The 21551-nt window shown below is 39.5% G+C and overlaps 1 protein-coding gene across 1 annotated transcript in view; it reads left to right on the top strand.

Annotated features, from left to right (window-relative positions):
• Positions 1-21551, top strand: part of Kpna3 (karyopherin subunit alpha 3) — a 69867-nt gene that overhangs the window by 7780 nt on the left and 40536 nt on the right. The window lies entirely within an intron of this gene.

Here is a 21551-nt window from a genome sequence, read left to right as displayed (position 1 = left end):
ACACAGTACAGTGTGGAACTGAGACTTTTAACCCTATACCATCTTTCCTTTCTACTTTGCCAATAAAATGCAAACATTTTAATCTGCCAGGTAAAGTATTTGGAGATTAAGGCATGCACTTATTAGATAAGGATCGAGACACAGGCCTTTTGATACTGGCTTATTTTCACTTTCATAATGTTTTCAAGATTCATGCATATTATAGCATGTATAAAAGTTTCCTGCCTTTATTAGCCCGTTTTATGTATATACTGCATTTTTTTTTTGCCTGTCTTAGCAGTTCTCAACCTTTCACAGGCATTACTTAAGGCCATCAGAAAATGCAGGTATTTATATTATAATTCATAACAGTAGCAAAATTGCAGTTATGAAGTAGCAATGGAAATAATTTTATGTTTGGGGGGTCAAAAGATTCTTAGCATTAGGAAAGTTGAGAACTGTTGGTCTGTTCATTCTATCAGTAAATACTTGGGTTACTTCCACATTTGGCTGTTGTCTGCTCACCATTTTGTTTATTTTGGCCTTTTTTGTTTTATGTAGGGTCCTCGTGTATGTACCCAGATTGACTTTAAACTTGTATAGCCTAGGATGACCTTGAGCTGATATTTCTGCTTGTTTAGTACTGGGATCAAACCCAGGACTTCCAGCACGCTAGGCAAGTATTGTGCTGACTGAGCTACGTCTTCAACCTTACTGGTTTTTTTTTTTTGTTTTGTTTTGTTTTTGTTTTTGTTTTTTTTTTTTGAGACAAGCTTTGTTGCACAGCCTAGTCTGGTTTAGAACTTTAATTGATGCTACTTCTTCTTGTGTTACAGTGCTGGTGTTACAGGTGTGTGCACCCTTGTGCTCCCCACTGTTTAATTTGTTGGAAAAGGAGTAAAGGTCAGTGTTTTTACATTGTGTTGCACCATGGGAAATTATAATTTTTGCAGTTCAGAATAACCAAGTATCAGCAGTTTCGTATGGCTGAGCCTATTAGGTCCTGACACAGGTTTTTCTCATGGTGTAGTTTAGTTTGTTCTTCATATTCTGCACCATCCTCAGGATTTTCTGTAAACTGGAAGTTAAATGGTTAGCCCAGATTAAGTTTGTTTGTGACACTGTAGCTTAGATTGGCCTTGATCCTTCTGCCTGTTCTGAGTGTAGGAGTCAGGTGTTTATCAGCACTCCCAGTTCAGCCTTTTTTTGTTGTTGTTAAAAAGTTTAATTAATGCTGTGTTTTAGAATATATGCTGAAAATGATATTGTTTGACAAGAGGGTTTATATGATAGAGAATCGTCACAAATATGAAAGTTACTATATATTTGCTGAAATGAATTTTAGTTAGGTGAGTCATGACATACTGGACAACACTTGAAGGAGAAAAAAGTAACTGACTTTAGCTATCAAGTAAAGAAGTTACAAAGGGTATTTCTAGAAAGCCTGGCTTCAGAGTCAGTGGCATTTGTGTAACTGACACCATTCATAAGGCAAGATTATTTTGTTAGTACAAGGTGTGGCTGTAGCATCACTTCCATGTCTGTTCTTTTATCTTGAAGAGAAGGGGGTATTAAAATAGTTAGGCACATAGATGTAAGTGTTATTTCTATGGTTTTGCCATAGTCTTTTCATGTCAGTTATGATATGGAATTATTCTGAAACAATGATTAAAAAGATGAAAAGTAATGATTTTTTTCCTGATCCAGGGAGTTTCAGTCAGATACTGATGCTGATCAGGTGTTCAGTGCACAGCTTGCCAGCCTGTGACAGTGGTCTTGGCAAGTGGTATCAGAGAGGAGAAAGGTAATGGCTGAACTGTCAAGACTTCTGGGTTATAGAATTCTTTATCTACCAATTTTTCTTTTCTTTTGGAATAGCATGTTTCTGTCTTAGATTGTTCTTTGTCCTCTTAGTTTACTTGGTTCTTCTGAACATTTGTTATGTGTATAGATATTAGGTTTCCTTTTTATAAATAATGTCCTCAGCTTCTTAGATAAGTTAAGATTGGGCATTTCTATTCTTAGACCTGTGGAGTTGTTCTTCATCGTGTTTGGGCACTGAGTCTCTTATTTTTGATATTGTCAGTGTGTTTTTCTGTAGTAGCCTTTTCTTCCCTTTTTATTTGATTCATAGACTGTAGTGATTGTAAAGCAGATTTAATAACATTTAATGTTTCCCTGTGTTCCAGGCGGAGGGTTTGGCCATAAAGGTTATAAATATGAGGGACTGGAGAGATTGCCAATGGTAAGGCGCACTGCCCATCCAGAGGACCAGGGCGTGATTGTCTGTACCCATGTCACCTCTCACAACCTTATAACTCTAGTTCTAGGGAATTCAGTGCCCTCTTCTGGCTTCTGCAGGCACTACTTGCCTGTGGTTTGTGTGGATTTGAAGGACTTTTTAGGGCACAGGACTGAGAAGGGTTTTAGGCAAACCTTAACAAGTCATTCCAACCTAAATAGCTCGAATATGAAGACAGTGAGTTCTGGAATCTAAATGGCCATATAGAAGTATCAGGTGTACAGCTGAAAATAATGTGTGTGTGCTGAAGAATCTTTTTTACTTTTTCCTCTTAGTTAACTGTTAACCATTTGAATTCTGAACTGAGTTTGAGGGGTAAAATGTCGAAGATAAGGATAACCAGTGGAGCACTTAACTGAGCAGAACACTTGGTTTGTAAGAATACTCTTATTGTCACAAGAGTTTTGTTACCTGGATAAAGAAAGTGAGTTAGGTAAATCGCTTAAAAAGGTGACTCTAGGAAGGGGCAAGACTCATATTTCCAACTTCCCAGCTCCGCCCTTTAGCCATCCACCCAATCTGCCTCAAGGTTCTTAGTTGAAGAATGAGATTGGTACAGAACTACGGGAAGCAAGGAAACACTTTAATGGAAATGTGTTCTTAGTACAGTGGGTCCCTTAGGGAAAGCAACTATACAAACTGGCCTGGGCAAGTCAGGAAAGGCTTCATGAAGATGATTTTGCTTAAGTTCAAGGTAGGTAAACATGTAGGTGTGTCAGTTGGTAGTAAGTGTTGGGTGGACCTGGAAGAGGTAACATGGTTGTATTTAGGGAACTAAAATAATGGAGTATTTCTTAAATATGGAGTGGTTAGAAAGTTGAATAGGATAGGTGGAGCTAGATTGTGGAAACCTCTCCTCCCAGGAGTGAGTTGTGCATAGAGAACTGTTCTTTATTCTTTGGTTGCAGTTGAAGAGTTGTATTGGTGAGAGCAAAAAGACAAGTTGGGAGTAATATACTTAGAAATCTCATAGATGATCTGAGATAGCATTGGTATTGAGACTTAAAAGCAGGAAAAGTTATTAGCACTATTTAGTGTATTTTACATTGTAGAACAAGTTTTTTTTCTGTAAAAAGCCATAATCTTTGAAGCCCAAATAATTTACATTTTGGAGAGCTATATTTCATGTGGCTACTCACCTCTGCCTTGAGCACAAAAGGAACAGTAGATAGTTGATAAATAAATGGGTGTGTGGATGTATTCTGATAAAGCTACTGAATTTGATGGCTTTCTTTTATTTTCTTTCTTTAACAAAGTTATTTCTGGGACAGGGCTTGTAAACTTTTCCCACACTGGGTATATAGGTATATAAAATAGGTATACAAATAAAACATTTACTGATAGTCATAAAGAAATTTATTTTAAATCAGTTCTTGGTATACATGTAATTTTACCACATGTTAAAGACGAAACAGTTTTGCATTATAATGAGGTAGATGCATCAGTGCTGAGAATGACACTTCACATAAATATGTAGCATGAAATAGAAGTATATTTAAAGCTATTCAGAAACTGTTAGAAATTCTGTACTAAACCCAAGCCCCAAATCATTTGGTGGCTTTTGATGAAACTCAGACCAGCAGTTCATTCTGCAATTTTTAATTTTAAAAACTTAAATATATTTATTTATTTAGAGAGAGTGTGTGTGTCAGAAGACAGCTTACAGAAGTCAGTCCTATCTTTCTGTCGTGTGGGGCCTGGAATTGGACTCATTGGCCAGGCTTGGCAGTAAATGCCTTTACCTAGAAGCTGTCTTACTGGCCCTCAAATACAATTCACTGTCTTTTTGGATTTAATTTTTAATTCAAAAAAAGGTTTATGTGTATGAACGTTTTGCCTGCATGTATGTTTGTGCGCCATGTGTGTGCCTGGTGCCTGTGGAGGTCAGAAGGGGGCATTGGAAGCCTGGGAACTGGATTAATAGATGGTTGTGAGCTGCCATGTGGGTGCAGGGCCCTCTGCAAGAAGAACAAGTGATCTTAACCACTGATCCAGCCCCCAGCTCCCCATTATGTTTCTCTAGAACAGCAGAAGATATGTATACAGCTCTATGTTTATAGCATATAATAGTCTAGAACCTGAGCCTGAGGTCTTTCAGGCATGTAATATTCCATGGAGTGTAGTGCACACATGTTCAGACCTGGGACCGTAGTAAAGTCATGATGTGATATGCCCGAGCAAACCTCAAACACTTTAGGCTTATTAAAACATTTTTGGTTACCTTTTTATCGCTGGACATTTGAAAACTTTTTATCATTGCTGTATTTCCTGTTACTTGAGAGAAATTCAGCTACAAGATCTCATATAAGGGCCCGACCTCCAGATTATGAAGCTGGGCTACAATGTAGAGAATGTTCTAAAGGAGGTGGTGTTTGAAGAAAAGGTGCTTTGGGGAGTGCAACCTAGGACCTTTCTAGAAATGAGGGATTTAGCTGAAGGAAACAGATGTTCCTTGACTTAGGGTATTGCAGTTTTCTAATACAGGTTTTCAACTTTCCCATTATTTGAGAATGATACATACTTCAAATTTTAGTTACTCTTCCTGAGCTGATGATATTTGGCTGCTTAGCCATACGCACTGCCGTGGGTTGGCTGCACTTGACACTCTTGCCCTGAGTACTGTCTCACGCAATGGGTTTGCCCAGGTAGCTCTGTGAGAGTTTGAGGAGTAGTTGTACTGCTCTGTTCTTCTGCTGTATTGTTAATTATGGCAGTTATATTTTCTTTCACTTAGTTGTATCAGATTTAGATAAATACATTTTCTCGTACATTGTTAGAATTGGTAAGCCAGATTTGAAGTGTAAACTTCATATTTAGTTGAATTTTAAAAAATGGAACTAGCAGGAACATTGGTAGTTTAATGATCCAAGCCTCTTTTGTCACAAAGGTGAAAACTTAGGCCTTAGAGATACAGTTGTCACCCACTCACCCATTTGGCAGTACTGTTCCTAGTTGCAGAAAACCAGAAGCCAGTTTTGTTTTAGAAACTTTCAAAGAAATACAAAGTAAAGAGAATTGGATACCTTCACACAATGAACAATTGCAGTTCATAAACTATCTTATTTATAACCATACCTACTTTCATACACATCTTCCTGGATGATTCTGAAGCTCAAACTGTTATTTTTTTGTGTGTGCATGTATGCATAGTTCTACATATGTGTGGAGATCAAAGATCAACTTTTGGAAGTCTGGTCTTTGGCTACCTTGTGGGATCTAGGTATTGAACTTAGGTCATCAGACTTGTGGGTAAGTGCTTTTACCTGGCATCTTGTGTCTTGAATACATAAAAACCACAGTGCACCAATACAGCATTAAACTAGTCAGTTAAAAACTGACTGATTTGAATAGACATTCCCCAAAGAAGGTAGGTAAATGGCCAACAAGCACAAGAAAAGACGAATGTTATTACGTTAGCAAACTAAACCAGCGGTGAGGTGTACTGTAAACTGGGATGCTTGCAGTTAGATAATAATAAGCCTTTGGAAGATGCAGAAATCAGAACCTTCATACGTGTGTAGTAGAATTATTAGCCATTCTGGAAAAAAGTTTAGTACTTCAAGGTGTTAATCAGAGTTTTGACCCAAGATCTTATTCCTGTGTATATCTAAAAGATAGGAAAGTGGACTAGAGAGATGACTCAGTGGTTAAGAGCATTGGTTGCTCTTTCAGAGGACCTGGGTTCAATTCCAGCACCCACATGGCAGCTCACAATTGTCTGTAACTCCAGTTCCAGGGGATCTGATACCTTCACACTAATGCACATAAAGTTGTTAAAAAAAAAAAAGATAGGAAAGCATGCAAAGGTAGTAGCAGTATCACAGTTTCAAAATGTCCCCTACCCGAAGAATGAGTAACTAGAGTGTAGTGACTATGCACGCCAAGTGCTGACACATTATGACGTAGAGGATTTCCACAGATACCGTGCTAGGGCTGAGATGACTGCGCAACATGAATACCCGAGTTTGGATCCCCAGAACTCATGTAAAAGCCAGGCTTATGGAATTGTGGAGACAGGCAGATCTGGAAGCTCATTGACCAATAGGACTAGCCACGTTGGTAAAATAGAGTTTCAGTGAAAGACCTTGTCTCATAAAGCAAATGCGGAGGTTAATGAGTTGACTCAATGGATATAGGCACTTGCATCGAAACCCATATCTAGGTGGATGGAGAGAACCTACTCCATAGAGTTGCCCTCTGACCTATACATATATGCTGTGGCGTTATGTGTCCCCCTCATCATACATGCACACACAACAATAACAGATGTTTAAGTACTGAGTTTATTATCTTACTGTACTTAAAGGGGGGATCTCAGTGTTCAGGGGGAAGCAGAAAGGTGGGGAATTCAAGATCAGCCTGGGCAACCGAGATGTACAGGCTAGTTTTATGTCAACTTGACACAAGCTAGAATCATCAGAGGAGGGAACCTTAATTGAGAAACTGCCTCCCTAAGATGGGCTGAAGGCAAGCCTGTAGGGCGTTTTCTTAGTTAGTGATTGATGGGGGTGAGCCCAGCCCACTGTGGGTGTCACCATCCCTGGGTTGTGATTCTACCTTCTATAAGAAGGTGGGCTGAGAAAGCCATGAGGAGCAAGTCAGTAAAGCAGCACCCTCCATGGCCCCGGCATCAGTTCCACCTCTGCGTTTCTGCCCTGCATGAGTTCCTGTCCTGACTTCCTTCAATGATGTGAGACAAATAAACCCTTTCCTCCCCAGCTTGCTTTTTGGTTATGATGTCACAGCAATAGTAACCCTAATTAAGACAGCAGATAATAAAGGCGTTTCATTTTATGTAGTTAAAACGCATATGGAGTTCTGACTCTCAGTGACTATATAGTTTCTTAAAGTTTCCATCCCTCATATAGCAAGACCTAGATAAAATATATTTACTTAAAACAATTTAAAGCATTGGAGCATTAAACACCATGTTTAACCTTGAGTGGGTCCTTTTGTTTAAAAAAATGGCTATTTGGTGAAATGATAAGTTGTTGAGGTTTTGTCTAAGGGTTCCGTATAATCCTGCTGCTTGGGGGCAGAGTACACAGTGTTACTGGCTTGAACTATAAAACTAGAGTTGTAGGGATAGGACAGTGGAAATCATGGAGGGTGCTGGAAAGGGAGCAAGTCCAAACATTTATGTATAAAATCTGCCGTATCCTGTCAGTCTGTAGTGTTGTGCGTGTACGTGGTGGATGCCAGGGCCTTTAGTGGTAGAATACTCCAAATAGGTTCATTTACAGATGGCAGTCTGTAATGAGGCGACCTAGTATGAAAAGCCAGTATAGACATTTAGTGACTAATTCAGGTATTTGATTATCCTACAAGAAGAAAAACAATAGAACCTAAAAAGCACAGCAGAATGTCTGTTTGGACTGCAGTTTCTTTTCATATAACTAAGACAGGTTGTCAGACTGTAAGAAGCAAGTAAGAGTAGTACTTATTAGTGCTGGGGCTTGAACCCAGGACCTCATACATATAGGGCAGCCACTAACAATTGAGCCCTGTCTCCAGGCAAAGTCAGCAGTTTCTTCATTTCTTTCTCTTTCTTCGCCCCTTTAGGAGTACAATCTCACTGTATAGCCCTGACTGACCTGAAAGTCACTATCTCAAGCTTTGAGAGGTTTACCTGCCTATACCTCCTGAATGCTAGGATTAAAGGCGTGTGCCACCACACTAGGCCCTCAGCATTTTCAGTATAAGGTGAAAGAGGTCTGAAGGTTGAAACAGGTTCATTGTGGTGTGTACATTCTGGACCTTGCGTCAGGAGTTTGTATGTATTTGATGTTGGTATTCATAGTGTAAATGAGTACAAGGATAAGGTACATGTTGAATGGTCTGTATAGATAGATATGCCCAACTGTACAGCAATTAGCATTTAAAAAATATGTTTATTAAAGAGCTTTTGTGGGGCTGGAGAGATGTCTCCACAGTCAAAGAGTACTTAACTGCTTAGAGGAGACCAGCTCTCTTCAAACAAATTGGAGCAAGAGGCATTACTCTTTGCTGAACCAATATTGAAGACCTGTAATCCATGTTTGAGAGTCTGAGTCAGGGAGGAGGAAGGGTCACTGCATTTGAGGACAGCCCAAGCTGTGTAGGGAGACCTTGCTTCAAAAACTCTACCCAGACCCCAGAAGACAGTGCTTTCTTTTTGTACATTCTCAAAGTTTTTCCAAACGGCTTAACTTGACAATCATCAGGAGTCTATAAAAGTCTTATCGGTTAAAATGAAGCATCATAGCAGACAGCTCTGATGATTTCTTGAGAGCTTTTGGGTTTTACAGGTATAGAGGCATGTTCGTAAATTCATTCATTACTTGAACACTCAGCTGAAGAATGATGTCATAAGGAATTGATTATGTGAAAGTGTCCAGAAATATACTGTGGGGTGCAGAAGGCCTTTGTGGCCTATATCAGTGAGAATTCACACCACTGATGCTCCTCAGTACCAGTCACCCCACTGTCGCTGTCTTCTTGCTGCTGAACTGTGGCATCTGTCCACTGTCAGGATTTTAATGTCTAAGAAAGTACTAGGTATATATCCTAGTGAGGGTTTCTATTGCTGTGATAAAACACCATGACCAAAAGCAAAGTTGGGGAGGAAAGGTTTGTTTGGTTTACACTTCCACATCATAGTCCGCCATTGAAGGAAGTCAGGACAGGATCTTAAGCATGTCAGAAACCTGGAGGCAGGAACTGATTTAGAGACCGTGGAGGATGCTGCTCACTGGCTTGCTTCTCATGGCTTGCTCAGCCTGCTTTCTTATTGAACCAAGGATCAACATGGAAGGAGGCACCACCAACAATGGACCCACCCCCCATCAATCACTAATTAAGAAAATGTTCTATGGCAGGGTCTTATGGAGGGAGACATTTTCTCAGTTGAGGCTCATTCTTTTCAGATAACTCTAGCTTGTGTCAAGTTGACATAAAATTAGCCTGCATGGTATGTGTTTTTTTTTTAATTTGAATCAGGTTTCATTCACTAATTTTATTTTCAAGTAGCTTTATTGAAGGATAATTAAAGTAATGATAAACTGCCTGTTTGTCATATGTGTACATCATGAAGTGGTCACCAAATCAAGATGACAGGAATACTCTTAATTCTTTAGTTTTTATTTGTGTGTATGTGAGGTGGGAGGGGTAGGGACTAAGAGGGAGGCCAGAAATGGGAGTTAGATTCCACCCCTCATCTGAGGTATAAGCAATTATGAGCTACCTAATGTGGGTGCTGAGACTTGAACTCAGGTCCTCTGTAAGAGCAGCAGGTGCTTTTACCACTGAGTCATCTCTGTGTTTCTAGTAATCACACTTTGTACTTTTTCTAATTTGATTAGCATTCTTGAATGAAATTATTCCATAGTGCTGCTCTAAGAGTTTAAATTCTTGAGACACTGAGTCCCTTATGAGGCACAGACTGCCTGGTGCCCAAGTGGTTTAGAAGAAGCTGTCAGATCCCCTGGGACTGGAATTGTTCTTAACAGAGAGAAAGGGAGAGGAAAGAGGGGGAGGGAAAGAGGGAGTGAGGAGGAAAGGAACATAGAATTCCTTTAGTAAGTAAGGGTTGGGGAGCTGGCTCAGCAGTTAAGAACTGTATGTGGCTCAAAGTTCTTAGATGTTACTAATATGTATTTTATTCCTTGTTGTTGTTACATAGTTAATGAATATAGTACATTGTATTTGTTGATCTGTTTTAGTTTCCCATAGTCCTTCTATACACACCTGCTTTTTTAATTTTTGTACTAGATAGCAAACACAGGACTTTGCACAAGTAGGCAAGTGCTCTACCACGGAGCTGCAACACTAGACCTCCTTTTAACCGTCCTGTAGGCAGCATCTCAGGTGATTTTCATGTGTATTTATTTCTCTGATATGTTTGCTGGTCATTGTCTCCCTTTGGAGAAATTACTACCTAGCATATCTGCCATGCTTTCATAGTGTAATTTGTCTTTTTATTACTAAGTGTTAGCTTTAAAGACATATTGTCTCTTCTATTAGATTTATACAAACCTCCCAATTTAAGGGAGTGGAATATAATTCTGTTGTGAGGTATATAATGTCAGATTGTGTTTGTGATGGTAGAAATTACTGATAACTATTGCCTGGACCTATGAATTTACTTAGTTGTGATGACATCAGAATTCTGTCATTGCTTCACAATTCTGAGTTTGAGGGTAACATCTTGTTCTTTCAGGAGGTTGATGCCTCATTGCCCTATGGCTTTTACTGCATTATAAAAGTAGCTTTGTCATGAATACCATGAAACATGAATGCTTACTTGGCAGTCCTTAAAGGGCATCAACACAAGATGCAATAATTTTCTATCTGTCACTACTGGAGGCGAAGGCAATTTTGTGTTCTTATACAGTCTACAAAGCCAAGTTGAGTCTGGAAATTTTGTCTTTCACCTTCCTTTCCTCAAGTAAAATTTAAACACTCCATTTCTAGGTACAATGCTTGGGAGACAGTTGATAGGTCAAGGGACAAGTATAATGAGGCTATTATTAATTATTGAGGTATAGTTTTTATTTATGCAACTTGTGGACTATAGTATCAGTTTGATTTGTGGTTTGCTTACAGGTGTGTGACTCCTGCTGCAATCTGTATTTTTCTGAACTGGTTGATTTATTATTGTCAGTGTAGATTCTTAGGCTAGGTTTGTCATTTTATTTTAAGTTGATACTCTCTTATTTTATTTTTTAGCCACTTTCCATTAAGGGCTATTGCTTTTTTTTGTTTTTGTTTTTTTTGTTTTGTTTTTGTTTTTCGAGACAGGGTTTCTCTGTGGCTTTGGAGCCTGTCCTGGAGCTAGCTTTGTAGACCATGCTGGTCTCGAACTCACAGAGATCCGCCTGCCTCTGCCTCCCGAGTGCTGGGATTAAAGGCATGTGCCACCACCGCCTGGCTGGGCTATTGCTTTTTAAAAGATAAAATTGTTAATAAACTAGATCAATAAAATATAAAATAAAATGTATATAAAGCCCGCTCAGAAGCAAATGACTGCTTTTTTGGATACAGTTTGTTTCACCCAAGCTCCTTTTAGGGTTCTTTCTCTTTGGTGCATGGATCTGTCCATGTGCATTTGCTTTTTGTTTTTGTACTGGGAGTTTGTCTTTTTGGTTTTTCGAGACAGGATTTCTCTGTGGAACTCTGACTGTTCTATAACTCACCCTGTAGACCTTTCTGGCCTTGAACTCAGAGATCCAGCAGGCCTGACTTCTTGAATGTGGCTTTCCCTTTCCTCCTCTTCCCTTTCCTGTTGTAAATTCTTAGCTGTTATCTCTTTAAATGTTGCTTTGTCAATGCCTTTATCTCTTTGGATCTTGAGTAAAGAGGATATTATAATTTACTAAACTTGCTAATTTCTTTCTTTTCTATTTTTATCATTGTCTTTTATATTTACTAGTTATTGCTCCCTTCTTTTTCTTCTTTTCTCTTTCTGTTTATTCATTCTCTTTCATCTCCTTTCTCTTTTTTCCTCTCCTCTTCCCTTTTCACAGAATCTCAATAATCCACTTTGCACATGAATTTAGGATCCTTCCAATGCAGCTACCAAAGTGCTTGGATTACAGACATGTATCACTACATTGAACTTCTAACTGTTTCTTCTAACTTATTTTTTTTTACTTTTATTTATTTACTCTCTCTCTCTCTCCGTCCCTCCCTCCGTCCCTCCCTCCCTCCCTCCCTCCCTCTCTCTCTGTCTCTCTGTGTGTGTATCAGGGGGACAGTCGAGAGTGTGGTTGTCTCTTACCATGTGGGTCTTTGTGAGGGGTTTCAGCAGACCCCACAGCCCGCAGTGTTGATCTGCATTAGGCAAGAATGAGGTCTGGTTCACCATTACTCAGTAGCTGGTATTGGTTCAAACTTGTGGAGTCTGACACCGGGCAGTTTATTTTAGGCATTTTTAAGTACAGTACAATTTGAAAAAAGTTTTCTTGTGTAACATAATCCTCTTTACACAAGAAAACTGGAGGCATAATTTCATTGAAATTCGTCTCAAAGTACATGTCAGCTCTTCCATAAAGATGGGTTCTGTAGATGGACTATACGTGTCACCTTAAGGGCCTAGGGCAGGATCTGGTGCAGTCTTGGTCATGTAGATAGATGGTACAGAGGTCATCAGGCTATGCACCATCTCAGGTCCTGTTTAGGGAAGTCTGGGGGAGCCAGATGTGGCCTTGGTCAAATAGGTAATGCAGAGTTCACTCATTCCCAGCCTTCTGGGTGAAAACCAGATTATATATCTCTTCTTCTGAAGAGGCAGCTCTGTGTGTTTAACATTCCTGGTTTCCCCAATGCTTATCTGTGAGCACAGTGACCTCATGCTTCTATGGGTCCTAGGGATTGAATTTAGTTAGCAAATACTTTTACCTGTCAAGCCATCTCATGCCCCTCTTCTGACTTACTTTAAAGTTAACAAAATATGTAAATAAATCACACTAAATCTATAGAAACTAATAGTTTATACTTTTGTGTTTTATTATTGTATTTCAGCATTTTTTGGTTCTTCTCTTTTTTAGAATTATTTCTGATCATTTCTTACACCCTGATATTAAGTTTGTTTGTTTGTTTGTTTATTTATTTATTTATTTTGAGGCAGGATTTTTCTGTACCTTTGGATCCTGTCCTGGAACTTGCTCTGTAGACCATGCTAGACTAGAATTCACAGAGATCAGCCTGCCTCTGCCTCCTGAGTTTTGGGATTAAAGGTATGTGCCACCACTGCCCGGCACATCCTGATATTTTAAATTGTTTGTCTTTACTTTAAATTTTTGCTATAGTAATCAGTTTACATTTTATAACTTAACTCTGGTATTTCAGATCTGAAAAGGAGGAGCTTACATTCTCTTGCAGTTCTTGCCATTCATTCTTATTCTGATTATGGTTCTGTTTATTGTGGTTTATTTTCTAATGTCTAGGGACATGATTAATTTTTGGAGACTGCTTTTCTGTAGTAAACTCACATATCTGCTTGTGTAAGAAACAGCCTGCTGGGGCCATTTTGAAGTTCTGACTAAATAATTCTTTTACTGTTTAGCTCTGCAGTTTTCATCTGGGGTGGGACTTCGTTCCCAATATGCAGTGGGTATTTATCGTTAGTTTCCTTGTCACTTGATCTTAGGACTTTTCCTCAGGCTTAATCTGGTGCAGCAGCATATTACAGGCCCCACCCCACCAGACACAATGCAGTTGTTGTAGAAAAGCAGCCCTCTCTGAACTTTTCCCAAAAGTTACTGGTTTTATTATTAAGAAGATGATTTTACTTAAAATATAAGGCTTCTTAAAACTCACTGCAGTGGCATTGTCACACTTCCTTCTCCACACACCCCAATGTCAACCTAACGGCCAGTTGTTCTCAAGACTCACTGTCCAGTGTCGCTCTGACTAAAGCTGAAGGCCCATGAGGGGCAGCAAGGGAAAGGCAGGCATACCACTGTGAGTCCAAAGCGTAGGGAGTGTGCTCCAAGGCAGAGAAGGAAGACTCCCCAGATGTTCTGCATGGATGCTCAGCTTATTGGCTGGTGCCCACCTATGTTGCTGACAGATTTTTTTTTTTCACTCAGCTTGCCAACGTAGATGCTACTATCCTTTGAGACACCCTTACAGACATACACCAGACAGTTTATTGATGTCTAAATGCCAAGCCACCTGAAGAAGAATGAACTCAGTGCCTACTTAAACACTGATAATAATGAGGTTTGTTTGTTTGTTTTCTGTTTTTTTTTCCGAGACAGGGTTTTTCTGTAGCTTTGGTGCCTGTCTTGGAAACCAGGCTGGCCTCGAGCTCACAGAGATCCACCTGCCTCTGCCTCCCAAGTGCTGGGATTAAAGGCGTGTGCTACCACTGCCAGGCTGTTTGTTTTTTTAGCCAGCTACCTGGCCATACTTTAATCTAATAAATTAACAACCAGATTTAACATCACCAGAATTGTCCATGAGATTGTTAGTTTGAGGTCTGTTTTTTACATTATTAATCAGTTTTCCTATACCACGATGAAGTACTTCAGATTGTCAGCTTCCAGGAGGAAAGGGTTATTTAGTTTATGGTTTCAGAGTTGGAATTTATGGTCATTTGGGCCTGTGGCCACACAGTACCATTATGTTGGGAGTGTATGGTGGAGGAAGCCCTGTTCATTCTTGGCAGTGGATAAGCAAAGAAAGTTGTTAGGGAGAGGTCACACCTTCAGTGTCCTATTTTTCTTACACTAGGTTCTGCTTCTTAAAGACTTCGAACTTTCGAGTAATACTATAGGCTAGGGTCCTTTGGGGGATACTTATCCAAATCATGCCATTAGCCTGAAGCCTTTTAATCTCATCACCTGACTTTCTTTTTTTTTTTAAAGATTTATTTTATTTATTTATTATGTGTATGGCATTCCTTCCATGTGTGCCTGCATGCCAGAAGGGGGCGCTAGGTCTCATCATAGATGGCTGTGAGCCACCATGTGGTTGTTCTGGGAACTCAGAACTTTTGGAAGAGCAGTCAGTGCTCTTAACCACTGAGCCATCTCTCCAGCCCATCATCTGACTTTCTTATACACGTGTTACTGGTTTAGAACAATGTTCCATGGTACAGATGTGTTGCAGTTTAGGTGTGGAAAATAGTTTGTTGTTGCTTTTTTTGTTTGACTGCTAGAAGTAAAGCTGTTTTAAACGTAGGGTATTGGTTTCTTATGAAAATAAGCTTCTTTCTACTGGGATGAATGCTTAGAAGTTTAGTGTCTAGGCCAGGAGGTGGTGGTGCACGCCTTTAATCCCAGTACTCGGGAGGCAGAGGCAAGCGGATCTCTGGGAGTTCGAGGCCAGCCTAGTCTACAAGAGCTAGTTCCGGGAGAGGCACCAAAGCTACAGAGAAACCCTGTCTCGAAAAAAACCAAAAAAAAAAAAAAAAGATATCAATTGTTCTTGAATAATTGTTTGTTTTATATTCCCCAACAAGGTATGAACTTTCTTCTTTTTGCCAACATCTGGTGTCATTACAAAGCTTTTCTGTCAGGCTGCCCATAGGACAATCCCAGGGATTTTGATAGGAATTGTTTTATAAACTTGTATCATTATGGGAAGAACTGACTTCCTTACCAAGTTACATCTACTAATACATAAACATTATATTCTTCATTTGTTTATATAATCATTGGATTAATTTTAAAATGTAAAAAAATTGGCATTTGTGTGTGTGTGTGTGTGAGAGAGAGAGAGAGAGAGAGAGAGAGCGAGAGAGAGCGAGCGAGCAAGCAAGCAGGGTGGGGGAAAGAAGGTGTGCATAGGTTTGGAGGTCAGAGTACAAACTTGGGTATGGATCCTCACCTTCTATGTCCTTGAGACAGTCCGTTTTTCTTCCTTCTGTTTTGCATAGGAGTGCTTAGGTTTACAGATGTACGCCTTACCTAGGCTTTACGTAAATTCAAGGGTCCTGAACTCAGATATTGCTTGCATGGTAAACACTTTCTTCATCCACCAAGCCATCTTCCCATTGACTTCTTTTATCAGTGTTGTGTAATTTATTCATACAAGTCTTGCTTATGTATTGCTAGATTATAAAAATCCAGGTTGATTGGACTACAGCCACCTTGATAACTGCCGTTTTCCCTACCTTGTGGTCCTGCACCCCACTGGATGGAGCAAAGTTAAGATAATAATCTGAGGTGTTTGTGTGATGGCTCATTTGATGTATATGTAGGGCTTGTGTGTGCACGTGTGTGTGTGCACACGCAACTGTTCTAATGGAGGAAGACGATTCTCTTTTATAGTTATTTGCTATATCCCTTGAAGTGGTCTGTCACTAAACCTGGTGTATGTTGATTTTCAGCTTGGCTGCTGGCCAACAGGTGCCAGTGATCCTCCTGTCTCTACCACCCACCCAATCCCCAATGCTGAGGTTACAGATGCAGGGACCCACTCCTGGCTTTTTATGTGGGTGCTGAGAATCTGAACTCATGTCGGCCTGCTGACACAGCATGCACTTGTATCCACTCAGGAGTCTCCTCAGCACCTCTTTGGTTTTTTAAACTAACATCACATTTGTTAATATGTTTTTGAGAAAGGTACATGCCCAGTGTCTGTGGCTCAGCTTTGTCAGGCTTAGCATATGAACATCTATTGTAGGGCGCAGGAATTGGTTTTAGTTTTTTGCTGTTGTTGTTTGTTTTGCTGTTTACTGCAATTTAAAATGTGCCTCTCTCTGAATCTCCAGTAAATTGTAGCTTGTGTAATCCTGAATATGTAAATTTTTCAAAGGGTAAAACTTTATTGTAAATGCTGTTGTCTGTGTTTTTATTGCTAATGTAGAAGTATAGTTTGTGTTTTTATTTTTTGTTTTGTGACTTCATTGAACGTACTAGTTAGATACAGAAATTATTGGTAGGTTCTTTGGGGTTTTCTATTGACAGTTCTGCTGGCTCTAGATGGGGACCATTTCGTTTGTTTTTGTTTTGTTGTTGTTGCATTCTGGTCTGTGTATCTTTGCTTCCTTTTCTTACCTTCCTTTACTGCCAAGAGCTCCTGGCATTATAGTATTGATTGAGAACTGTGGAAGTGAAATCTTTGTCTTCTCAGTCTTTTGAGGAAGATACTCAGACTTGTGTTCTCAGATATGTTATTAACAGTTTTTACGTCTTTTTTGGTTTTGTTTTTTGTAGTTCTTTTGTTTGATTTGAAGAACCACTTTTGATATTTTTCTGAAAGATTTTCATTATGCATGGGTTTAGTTTTTGTTGTTGTTTTGTTTTTAAGGCAGGGTTTTGGTATGTATCCATGCTGGCCAGGAATTCCCACTGGGATTGAAGGTGTATGCCTCCATGCCCAACTGGCTGTAGAATTTTGTCGAATATTTTATCCTTTTTTGTTTGTTAATATGGTTCACAACGATTAGTTTTCTAATACAGAAACAGTCTTGGATTCTGGAGTAAAGTCCACTTGGTTATGGTGTATAGTTTTGTACAGTATGTCATTGTTTGCCCATGTGCCCCCACCCAACCCTCGGGAACTACGTTCTAAGATCTTTACTGGTATCTGAAACTGTGGTATGGATTCTATTATACTGTGTATATAACTAACTTTCCCCCTATATATAAATATTGATATTCTGTTTAACTGAACAGTAAGAGATTAGCAGAAGTTAAACAGCTTTAACAATATATTATAATAACGTTTACATGGCTTATCTCTCTCTCTCAACATACTTTATCATATTGTACTCCTGTGATGATGATTTGAGGTGGCTCACTGCCTACAAGATGAGATTAGATGAGGTGAGGTGGGGTGAATGAAGACAACTGGGCATTTTAATATAGCATTGGAATGCCACATGAGGGTTACCTGAACACAGTCCAATGCTACACAGCTACTGAGATAGCTAACATGGTGTTAAGTAATTACTAAACAGAACAAAGGGATTCTTTGTCGGATGAGAAGGTAGCATTTATCATGCTGCTCAGAATGGTACAGAATAGTTTTTTTGTGTTTTTTCATTGAATTTGTGTGCTTTATATGAATTTGTGTATATATTGTGTGTACTTATTGGCTTATGAGTGGGAGCTATAGAAGGACTTGGCATGTTTTGCTTTATTCACTTGAAACAGTCTCTTACCGTACCTGTAACATGGTCATATGCTGGCTATTGAGTTGCTGGGGCCAGACTCTCTCCACCTTCTAATGCTTGGACTACAGGCATGCATGGACATGCCAGGGTGTGTGTGTGTGTGTGTGTGTGTGTGTGTGTGTGTGTGTGTGCGTGCGCGTGCACGCTTGCATGTGTGTCAGGAGTAACATCTGGATTTTAATTTCAAGTCCTCATGCTGGCACAACAAACACTCTTACTCACTGACCAATCACCCCAGCCCCCGTTTAATACTTTTAGACTGCAGTTGACAGTGGGTAGAAGCTTGGAAAGAAAAGCTCCTGATAGGGAAGAATTACTATATATTGAATATTATTTGGTAATTTTTCTTGCTTAAGAGTTTCCACATCTGTGCCATAGGGAATATTGGCTTGTAGTATTCTTGTTACTTACCTTGTCTTATTTTTGAAAAGAGGTGATGTTATGATTTTTCCCCCAGACATTAGAAAATTTCTCCATTTAAATCTGACAGGAAAACACTTAAATTACAAATTTAATTTAATGATGAAATTTAATTTCATCATTAGTTATAGTATTGTTAACTTCTTCTGTTGTTTAAAACATAGTAATTTGGTTTTCAGCTCAACCAGGTAATCTAAATTAACAGATTTATATATTTCCAGTTATTCTTTTTCTTGTTACGTTATAGACCGTGTTGCTGCCATTTTGATTTCCAGTATAAGAAGTTTGTGACCTCCTTTGTTTTTCTTTCTGTGTTTATTTTTTTCTGTGTTTTGTCACTTATGCTGATTTTGCTTTCAGATAGATCGAGAACTGAATTTTATTGTTTTGCCTTTTTTCAGTTTTATCAACTTTTATTCTTTTTAAAATTGTTTTTCATTTTATGTATAAGTGTTTTGCCTGCATATCTGTGTTCACATGTGCACAGTGCTAGCAGATGCCAGAAGAGGACATTGGATCCCCCTGGGCCTGGAGTTACAGATAGTTGTGAGCCCCTGTGTGGGTGCCAGGAATCAAATATGGGTTTTTTTGTTTGTTTGTTTGTTTTTTTGCAAGAACAATCAGTGTTCTTAACCACTGAACTATCAGTTTCTTTTCTTTGTTACTTCCTCCTTGTTTTTTCTGGTCCCCAACCCCCAGTCTAGCAGTTCTTGCTTAAAAATAAATAAGTAAGTAAGTAAGTAACTAATGCATTTGTCTTTAAATCTGAAGGAGTCATTTGAGGTATATAATTGGAAGATTTTCAAAGTTCATCTTGCCAATTTCTGACTTGTTTGGGAAGTTAACTAGTGAGAAAGTGAATTTAGCAGTCACATGAGATTGTAGGGGACATTTCATACTCAAACCATGGCATTCTGCTACTGGCTCTCCATAAATTTATGGTCAAATACATACAGCTCAAAGTCTACAGTTTCAGCTTTGTTTAAAAATCCAGCCTTTTCTGAGACTCAAGGCAATCTCTTAAATGTGAGTCCCTATAAATTCAAAAGAAATCAGGTTTCAGTCTACAGTGACAGAGAATAATCACTCCTATTCCAAAGGGAGGAATGGAGACCTAACATGGAAAGACCAAGCCCAGTATCCCATGTCTGGCATCAGAACCCTTATGTGGGTCCCACTGGTCTTGAGGTGACCTCACTCTACACCTCTATTCCTTGCAGCACACATGGCCTCTTTTTTGGACCAGCTTCTCTCTGTAGACATCCTTTATTGCTGACATTTTCAGCACGTTGGGGTCATCACTGAAATTTAGGCTTTACCTTAGTTTTACACAGTGGCCACACAGATTCTCCTTGCAGTGAATCTGCTCTTGCCACACCTTGCTTGACCTCTTCAGAAACATTGGTGTAAGTCTTCATGACCCTTGAACCCTTGTATTTTTCATGCCTGCAAAATTGAACTCCGAGTTCTGCTGTGGCTGTAGTGGCCACATGTCTTCATAGCTTAACCCAGGCAGTAGACTTCTCCAGGCAGCCATTTTTTGAGCAGAGGACTCTTACAGAGGTATTCTCGTTTTTCAGACATTCTGCTGTCAAATGAGTTTTTCAAACATATGTTTAGTTTTACAATGCTGAGTCTTTTATAGATGGGATGTTGCCATTAAAACACCATGGATGTGTAGTTGTTTTCAGAAACAAGAAGAGGGTTTGCATTCCTGGAGCTAGAGTTGCAGGTGGCCATGAGCTGCCCAATATGCAAGCTAGGAACCAAATTGTCATCTTCTTAAGGATCAGCAAACACTCTTAACCCATGAAACTCTTAAGCCTGACAAAAATTATTTTTAGTGTGTCATTACAGTGTGCAGTTTCTTCTTTACTGCCCTTACTTCCTTAACATTTGCAGCAGCTTTGTCATGTCTGTCTGCCGCTTCTAACACCCTTTTCCTTATCAAATTGCACATTTTACATATTCTTCTCTGTTTTCTGCTTAGAGTTCTTGCTATAAAGCAGGCTAAAGGCAATGAGCACCACCCATGCAGTAACCTGAATGCTAGGATATCTTGAAGTTTCCTTCTCCAAACAAATTAGTTCATTACTTTTGAATTCAGCCTCATTAAAATTCTCAGATAGAATGTAGCCAGATTTTTTTTTTTACCCCAGAATGTAACATGGTTAGCTTTTGGTCTAGTTCCTATAGAATCTTTGTTTTCCTATGGAACTTCATGAACACAATATTTACTACCTCTATTTCTGCTGGCATCATAATTTCTGACTTCCCTGCCTCCTAACAGAATGTGCTCTTGCTCCCTAGTACCTGTTTGTAAACTCTTTTACATTCCTCCTGCAAGCCAGTTCCAACAGCCTGTCTGCACTGCATGGGTTGTTACAGCAGCGGTGAGCACGTACCTGAAGGAAGTAACTTAAGGTGGCAGAATTTATTTTGATTCATAGATGGAGGGGGTAGCGTCCATCGTGGTAGGGAAGGTATGGTAGCAGAAGCATGTGGCAGCTGCTCATACAGGACCAGGCTGTAATCAAGTGCAAATTGCACGATACTTTGAAATATGAATCATTAGAGATCACTTCATTGGATATCACTTCGTCTGACTGCCTAAGCAAAACTATAACTTACTGGAAGAATGAGGTAGCTTGTGGATGAGGGTGTGGGCATTCTTGATTCTATGTCCATTTTCTTCCTAGGGAATTTAACGGCACCCCCTTGCTTAGAACCCACGAGTTTACTACAGGTGATTGTTTCTGTGGTATTTGTCAAGAGACAAGATAGGAGAGAGTAAGGCAGTTTAGATTTCCTATGCAAAATATACAGAAGCAAGGACACAGCTCACACGCTCACCTTCCCCCCCCCACAACAACCATCACCACCACTACCAACAATAGCAACAAAACATACACATGCAATTTAGATAGAATAGTAGTTCATTGATAGCCAATCTACTCCTCAGTTTATACAAATCAACCAACAGATGTTTGATAAAACAATGTCAGCCCCCACCCACTCTAAGACAGGGTCTCCCTGTTTAGCCCTGGCTGTCCTGAAACTCACTTTGTAGATCAGGCTGGCCTTGAACTCACAGGGATCCACCAGCTGGGATTAAAGGCGTGCGCCACCATTACCTGGCTCAGTTGTCATCTTTTTAGCTAATTACAGTTCATTATTTAAAAAAGAGTTGATCAGGTAGATGCAATGGCACAGGCTTATGATCTTAAACTTGGAAGGGAGCTG

The sequence above is a fragment of the Microtus pennsylvanicus genome, chromosome 15 (genome assembly GCF_037038515.1).
Source record: "Microtus pennsylvanicus isolate mMicPen1 chromosome 15, mMicPen1.hap1, whole genome shotgun sequence".
Classification (NCBI taxonomy): Eukaryota; Metazoa; Chordata; class Mammalia; order Rodentia; family Cricetidae; genus Microtus; species Microtus pennsylvanicus.
This window is presented reverse-complemented; position numbering and strand designations above follow the sequence as displayed.